We start from the raw sequence: 8737 nt of genomic DNA, 5'->3' as shown, positions 1-8737 counted from the left end.
TAGATGAGATCTGTCATTTGAGATCTCTCTGCTCTTGGTTAGTTTAAAAAACTTGAGATTAGAATACTGATTTCTAGGTAGCAGCCTCTAGGGGGTGATAAGGTATGTCTGTATGTTCCTGTTCATAGATCACTAATGTCTCACATAAATTTCAGAATCAGGATAAGGTTTTGTTTTTGTGTTTTTTTTCTTAATATACATGACCATTATTCATAACTATTGTTTTATTGCTTTTGGGTAACTTACCTGTAATTTTATTAGTAATACATAAAAGATGGTTTTCAAAATAATACCAGTTATCATACAGTATTAATTTTGTGCTAGGCCCTCTCAAGTATGTTATAAACAGTTTCAATCCCTATAAATAAGAATACAGGTATTATTATTATTTCCATTTTACAGATGAGTGAACTGAAACAGAGGTTAAGGAGTTTGTCCAAAGCCACGTAGATAGGGAGTGAAAGAGTTAGGACACAAAATGTGGTAGCCTTGCTTCACAGTCTGTGTTCTTTACTTCTTAACACTGACGGTAAAACTGATATAGGAGTTATATAAGGAATTCTGAAGGAAAAGAAATCCATTTTCACTGGGATTTTCTCTGGCTGGTATGGGAGGTTTTTCGTTTGAATACTTATATTTCCAGATTCTCTGCTGAGCTTTTTACTTTGGTAATAATAAAAGCAAATCTTGTAAAATGCTGAGAAAGGATTTTACATTTCTTTTGTAGGACCCTTTTCCTACCAATCATCGCCCAGAGGATTTGGGATCCTGACTCACAAATTATTCTTGGTGGTTTGCTGTAATATTGATTCACTGCAGAAGTAACTCGATAGGACTGAGCCTTAAGAAATGTCCCCAGTTAGAGTCAGAGGAGGAGCCAAGAGAGGAGGTGGGAGGAGAATCAGAAAAGATTCAGAAGCCCAAGTAGAAAGCTTGGATGAGGGATGGTGACACCAAAGTAGAGAGAATGAGATAGCAGACAGCTTTGAGAGACCATCTTACTGGCATTTGCCTCAGTCATTTGTGTTCTATGTGCTGGGCCCATAGAGAAGTGGGGAGAATAGGACAGAAATTTGGATGATATTTTAGAGTGTATTGTAATTAACTATGCTAAGGATATGCAGAGGGCTTACAGGGAAAGTTATCTGAGGAATGGGGATAGATTTCAGTCAAGAGGTACAGCGTGAACAAACACCAAGAAAAGAGGAACCACACAATGCATTGAAAAAGCCCAAGTAATTAATTCACTTGTCAGGGCAGAAAGCAGGAGGCATGAAAGGTATGGTCAGAGATGGTACTTAAGAAATAGCTTGCGGGGCGCCTGGGTGGCGCAGTCGGTTAAGCGTCCGACTTCAGCCAGGTCACGATCTCGCGGTCCGTGAGTTCGAGCCCCGCATCAGGCTCTGGGCCGATGGCTCGGAGCCTGGAGCCTGTTTCCGATTCTGTGTCTCCCTCTGTCTCTGCCCCTCCCCCGTTCATGCTCTGTCTCTGTCTGTCCCAAAAATAAATAAAAAACATTAAAAAAAAAAAATTTAAAAAAAAAAAATAAAAAAAAAAAGAAAAAAAGAAATAGCTTGGGGCCAGTAATTTCTCAAACTGTTTTTTTCTCTTTATGGCACACTTAACAGTTACTCATGCTGAAGGTTGTGGATTAATTCCTTTGGATAGAGTTCCAGAGGGGATTTAACGGATCGAAGAATTCATTCATGATTGGACATAAAGAATGACATTATTGGGGTGCCCACGTGGCCCAGTTGGTTAAGTGTCCGACTCTTGATTTTGCTGGGGTCAAGATGATCTAGCCGTTTATGAGTCTGAGCCCCGCATCAGGTCTGTGCTGATAGTGTGGAGCCTGCTTGGCAATCTCCCTGCTCCCCACCCCCACCCTCTCAACTTGTCATGTCTCTTTGTCTCAAAATAAGCTTTAAAAATTGTAGTAGTAATGTCACTTTTTTTTTAAGTTTCTTTACTGGCATGCTAACATTTTTAAGTAACTAAAAGTACTCCCAAATATATCCTCTGTAGTTTTTAAAACATAAAGTACTACTGAAGATGAATTCTTTATTTTTGCTTGTCAAATTTTCTCAACTGTTAACTTTAAGGTGTTATCATTGCTTTTCAAACTTGAATGTGCACAAGAACATCTGGAGATGTAGTTTAAAAATGCATTACAAAAGGGGCGCCTGGGTGGCTCAGTCGGTTAAGCGTCTGTCTTCGGCTCAGGTCATGATCTCATGGTTTATGAGTTCGAGCCCTGCGTCAGGCTCTGTGCTGACAGTTTGGAGCCTGCTTTGGATTCAGTGTCTCCCTCTCTCTGCCCCTCCCCAACTTGTGCTCTGTCTCTCAAAAATGAATAAATGTAAAAAAAAAAAAAATGCATTACAAAAAATGCAGATTGATTTGTAATGCAAAAGATGCATTACAAAAGATGCAGCTGCTTGAGTAGGGCCCAGGCATTTGAGTTCCCAGGAGATACTGCTGCTGCCATCTTGAGGACTACACTTGAGGTAGCAAAAGTAACAATGGTGACACGAATACTTGGGAGGGCTTGAGGCCAAAGTGTGCTACATGCCAAAATTATGAAAATTTTGTAGTTTTCTTTTATTACACTCACATTTAATGTCATATTGTCTACAGCATCAGTTATTTCAAGTTTATTTTATTCAGCATAGTAAGGATACTATTGCTATTAAAACCTCATAATAGATATTTTGTACTTGACCTTCGTGTCCTTAAAACTCCTGTCTAGCATAGAGCCTTCTGTGTAATGAGCGTTCAACAAACATGGATTAAAAATGTTTTAGCAGCAATTTGAAAAAATGTAGGAGACTCTCCTAATGGAGAAGTAATTGTAGAAAGCCTAGAACAAAGTCATTTGCGTAACACTTTTTTTATCCCTTAGTTTTAGAGGCCATACAGTCTGTGATAAGGCAGACCCTCATGACTTTGTCATCTGTTGGCTACTCAGGACTAGGCTGGAAGAGTCTTCTCACCTAGAATGTAGGAAAATACATTCTGAACAATGTTACTGGCTCCACATTTGAATCAGGGGACAACAAAGACTTCTAAAGTAAGTAACTTTTTGATGGAGGTTCCGGAAGATGGCGGCGTAGGAGGACGCTGGGCTCACCGCGCGTCCTGCTGATCACTTAGATTCCACCTACACCTGCCTAAAGAACCCAGAAAACCGCCAGAGGATTAGCAGAACGGAGTCTCCGGAGCCAAGCGCAGACGAGAGGCCCACCGAAGAGGGTAGGAAGGGCGGCGAGGCGGTGCGCGCTCCACGGACTGGCGGGAGGGAGCCGGGGCGGAGGGGCGGCTCGCCGGCCAAGCAGAGCCCCCGAGTCGGGCTGGCAAAAGCGGAGGGGCCGGACGGACTGTGTTCCGACAGCAAGCGCGACTTAGCGTCTGGGAGGTCAGAAGTTAACAGCTCTGCTCAGAAAGCGGGAAGGCTGGAGGACAAAGGGAGGGAGAGCTGCTGAGCCCCCGGACGGCAGAGCTCAGCTTGGCGGGGAACAAAGGCGCTCGCCAGCGCCATCTCCCCCGCCCATCCCCCAGCCAAAATCCCAAAGAGAACCAGTTCCTGCCAGGGAACTTGCTCGCTCCGCGCAAACACCCAACTCTGTGCTTCTGCGGAGCCAAACCTCCGGCAGCGGATCTGACTCCCTCCCGCTGCCACAGGGCCCCTCCTGAAGTGGATCACCTAAGGAGAAGCGAGCTAAGCCTGCCCCTCCCGCCCCCATGCACCTTGCCTACCCACCCCAGCTAATACACCAGATCCCCAGCACCACAAGCCTGGCAGTGTGCAAGTAGACCAGACGGGCCACACCACCCCACAGTGAATCCCGCCCCTAGGAGAGGGGAAGAGAAGGCACACACCAGTCTGACTGTGGCCCCAGCGGTGGGCTGGGGGCAGACATCAGGTCGGACTGCGGCCCCGCCCACCAACTCCAGTTATACACCACAGCACGGGGGAAGTGCCCTGCGGGTCCTCACCACTCCAGGGACTGTCCAAAATGACCAAACGGAAGAATTCCCCTCAGAAGAATCTCCAGGAAATAACAACAGCTAATGAACTGATCAAAAAGGATTTAAATAATATAACAGAAAGTGAATTTAGAATAATAGTCATAAAATTAATCGCTGGGCTTGAAAACAGTATACAGGACAGCAGAGAATCTCTTGCTACAGAGATCAAGGGACTAAGGAACAGTCACGAGGAGCTGAAAAACGCTTTAAACGAAATGCAAAACAAAATGGAAACCACCACGGCTCGGATTGAAGAGGCAGAGGAGAGAATAGGTGAACTAGAAGATAAAGTTATGGAGAAAGAGGAAGCTGAAAGAAAGAGAGATAAAAAAATCCAGGAGTATGAGGGGAAAATTAGAGAACTAAGTGATACACTAAAAAGAAATAATATACGCATAATTGGTATCCCAGAGGAGGAAGAGAGAGGGAAAGGTGCTGAAGGGGTACTTGAAGAAATTATAGCTGAGAACTTCCCTGAACTGGGGAAGGAAAAAGGCATTGAAATCCAAGAGGCACAGAGAACTCCCTTCAGACGTAACTTGAATCGATCTTCTGCACGACATATCATAGTGAAACTGGCAAAATACAAGGATAAAGAGAAAATTCTGAAAGCAGCAAGGGATAAACGTGCCCTCACATATAAAGGGAGACCTATAAGACTCGTGACTGATCTCTCCTTTGAAACTTGGCAGGCCAGAAAGGCTTGGCACGATATCTTCAGTGTGCTAAACAGAAAAAATATGCAGCCGAGAATCCTTTATCCAGCAAGTCTGTCATTTAGAATAGAAGGAGAGATAAAGGTCTTCCCAAACAAACAAAAACTGAAGGAATTTGTCACCACGAAACCAGCCCTACAAGAGATCCTAAGGGGGATCCTGTGAGACAAAGTACCAGAGACATCACTACAAGCATAAAACATACAGACATCACAATGACTCTAAACCCGTATCTTTCTATAATAACACTGAATGTAAATGGATTAAATGCGCCAACCAAAAGACATAGGGTATCAGAATGGATAAAAAAACAAGACCCATCTATTTGCTGTCTACAAGAGACTCATTTTAGATCTGAGGACACCTTTAGATTGAGAGTGAGGGGATGGAGAACTATTTATCATGCTACTGGAAGCCAAAAGAAAGCTGGAGTAGCCATACTTATATCAGACAAACTAGACTTTAAATTAAAGGCTGTAACAAGAGATGAAGAAGGGCATTATATAATAATTACAGGGTCTATCCATCAGGAAGAGCTAACAATTATAAATGTCTATGCGCCAAATACCGGAGCCCCCAGATATATAAAACAGTTACTCATAAACATAAGCAACCTTATTGATAAGAATGTGGTCATTGCAGGGGACTTTAACACACCACTTACAGAAATGGATAGATCATCTAGACACACAGTCAATAAAGAAACAAGGGCCCTGAATGATACATTGGATCAGATGGACTTGACAGATCTATTTAGAACTCTGCATCCCAAAGCAACAGAATATACTTTCTTCTCGAGTGCACATGGAACATTCTCCAAGATAGATCATATACTGGGTCACAAAACAGCCCTTCATAAGTTTACAAGAATTGAAATTATACCATGCATACTTTCAGACCACAATGCTATGAAGCTTGAAATCAACCACAGGAAAAAGTCTGGAAAACCTCCAAAAGCATGGAGGTTAAAGAACACCCTACTAACGAATGAGTGGGTCAACCAGGCAATTAGAGAAGAAATTAAAAAATATATGGAAACAAACGAAAATGAAAATACAACAATCCAAACGCTTTGGGACGCAGCGAAGGCAGTCCTGAGAGGAAAATACATTGCAATCCAGGCCTATCTCAAGAAACAAGAAAAATCCCAAATACAAAATCTAACAGCACACCTAAAGGAAATAGAAGCAGAACAGCAAAGGCAGCCTAAACCCAGCAGAAGAAGAGAAATCATAAAGATCAGAGCAGAAATAAACAATATAGAATCTAAAAAAACTGTAGAGCAGATCAACGAAACCAAGAGTTGGTTTTTTGAAAAAATAAACAAAATTGACAAACCTCTAGCCAGGCTTCTCAAAAAGAAAAGGGAGATGACCCAAATAGATAAAGTCATGAATGAAAATGGAATGATTACAACCAATCCCTCAGAGATACAAACAATTATCAGGGAATACTATGAAAAATTATATGCCAACAAATTGGACAACCTTGAAGAAATGGACAAATTCCTAAACACCCACACTCTTCCAAAACTCAATCAGGAGGAAATAGAAAGCTTGAACAGACCCATAACCAGCGAAGAAATTGAATCGGTTATCAAAAATCTCCCAACAAATAAGAGTCCAGGACCAGATGGCTTCCCAGGGGAGTTCTACCAGACGTTTAAAGCAGAGATAATACCTATCCTTCTCAAGCTATTCCAAGAAATAGAAAGGGAAGGAAAACTTCCAGACTCATTCTATGAAGCCAGTATTACTTTGATTCCTAAACCAGACAGAGACCCAGTAAAAAAAGAGAACTACAGGCCAATATCCCTGATGAATATGGATGCAAAAATTCTCAATAAGATACTAGCAAATCGAATTCAACAGCATATAAAAAGAATTATTCACCATGATCAAGTGGGATTCATTCCTGGGATGCAGGGCTGGTTCAACATTCGCAAATCGATCAACGTGATACATCACATTAACAAAAAAAAAGAGAAGAACCATATGATCCTGTCAATCGATGCAGAAAAGGCCTTTGACAAAATCCAGCACCCTTTCTTAATAAAAACCCTTGAGAAAGTCGGGATAGAAGGAACATACTTAAAGATCATAAAAGCCATTTATGAAAAGCCCACAGCTAACATCATCCTCAATGGGGAAAAACTGAGAGCTTTTTCCCTGAGATCAGGAACACGACAGGGATGCCCACTCTCACCGCTGCTGTTTAATATAGTGCTGGAAGTTCTAGCATCAGCAATCAGACAACAAAAGGAAATCAAAGGCATCCAAATTGGCAAAGATGAAGTCAAGCTTTCGCTTTTTGCAGATGACATGATATTATACATGGAAAATCCGATAGACTCCACCAAAAGTCTGCTAGAACTGATACATGAATTCAGCAAAGTTGCCGGATACAAAATCAATGTACAGAAATCAGTTGCATTCTTATACACTAACAATGAAGCAACAGAAAGACAAATAAAGAAACTGATCCCATTCACAATTGCACGAAGAAGCATAAAATACCTAGGAATAAATCTAACCAAAGATGTAAAAGATCTGTATGCTGAAAACTATAGAAAGCTTATGCAGGTAATTGAAGAAGATATAAAGAAATGGAAAGACATTCCCTGCTCATGGATTGGAAGAATAAATATTGTGAAAATGTCAATACTACCCAAAGCTATCTACACATTCAATGCAATCCCAATCAAAATTGCACCAGCATTCTTCTCGAAACTAGAACAAGCAATCCTAAAATTCATATGGAACCACAAAAGGCCCCGAATAGCCAAAGTAATTTTGAAGAAGAAGACCAAAGCAGGAGGCATCACAATCCCAGACTTTAGCCTCTACTACAAAGCTGTCATCATCAAGACAGCATGGTATTGGCATAAAAACAGACACATAGACCAATGGAATCGAATAGAAACCCCAGAACTAGACCCACAAACGTATGGCCAACTCATTTTTGACAAAGCAGGAAAGAACATCCAATGGAAAAAAGACAGTCTCTTTAACAAATGGTGCTGGGAGAACTGGACAGCAACATGCAGAAGGTTGAAACTAGACCACTTTCTCACACCATTCACAAAAATAAACTCAAAATGGATAAAGGACCTGAATGTGAGACAGGAAACCATCAAAACCTTAGAGGAGAAAGCAGGAAAAGACCTCTCTGACCTCAGCCGTAGCAATCTCTTACTCGGCACATCCCCAAAGGCAAGGGAATTAAAAGCAAAAGTGAATTACTGGGACCTTATGAAGATAAAAAGCTTCTGCACAGCAAAGGAAACAACCAACAAAACTAAAAGGCAACCAACGGAATGGGAAAAGATATTTGCAAATGACACATCGGACAAAGGGCTAGTATCCAAAATCTATAAAGAGCTCATCAAACTCCACACCCGAAAAACAAATAACCCAGTGAAGAAATGGGCAGAAAACATGAATAGACACTTCTCTAAAGAAGACATCCGGATGGCCAACAGGCACATGAAAAGATGTTCAACGTCGCTCCTCATCAGGGAAATACAAATCAAAACCACACTCAGATACCACCTCACGCCAGTCAGAGTGGCCAAAATGAAGAAATCAGGAGACTATAGATGCTGGAGAGGATGTGGAGAGACGGGAACCCTCTTGCACTGTTGGTGGGAATGCAAATTGGTGCAGCCGCTCTGGAAAGCAGTGTGGAGGTTCCTCAGAAAATTAAAAATAGACCTACCCTATGACCCAGCAATAGCACTGCTAGGAATTTATCCAAGGGATACAGGAGTACTGATGCATAGGGGCACTCGTACCCCAATGTTTATAGCAGCACTCTCAACAATCGCCAAATTATGGAAAGAGCCTAAATGTCCATCAACTGATGAATGGATAAAGAAAATGTGGTTTATATACACAATGGAATACTACGTGGCAATGAGAAAGAATGAAATATGGCCTTTTGTAGCAACGTGGATGGAACTGGAGAGTGTGATGCTAAGTGAAATAAGCCAT

Source organism: Neofelis nebulosa, chromosome 2 (assembly GCF_028018385.1).
Source record: "Neofelis nebulosa isolate mNeoNeb1 chromosome 2, mNeoNeb1.pri, whole genome shotgun sequence".
NCBI classification, from domain to species: Eukaryota; Metazoa; Chordata; class Mammalia; order Carnivora; family Felidae; genus Neofelis; species Neofelis nebulosa.
Note: the sequence above shows the minus strand (reverse complement) of the source record.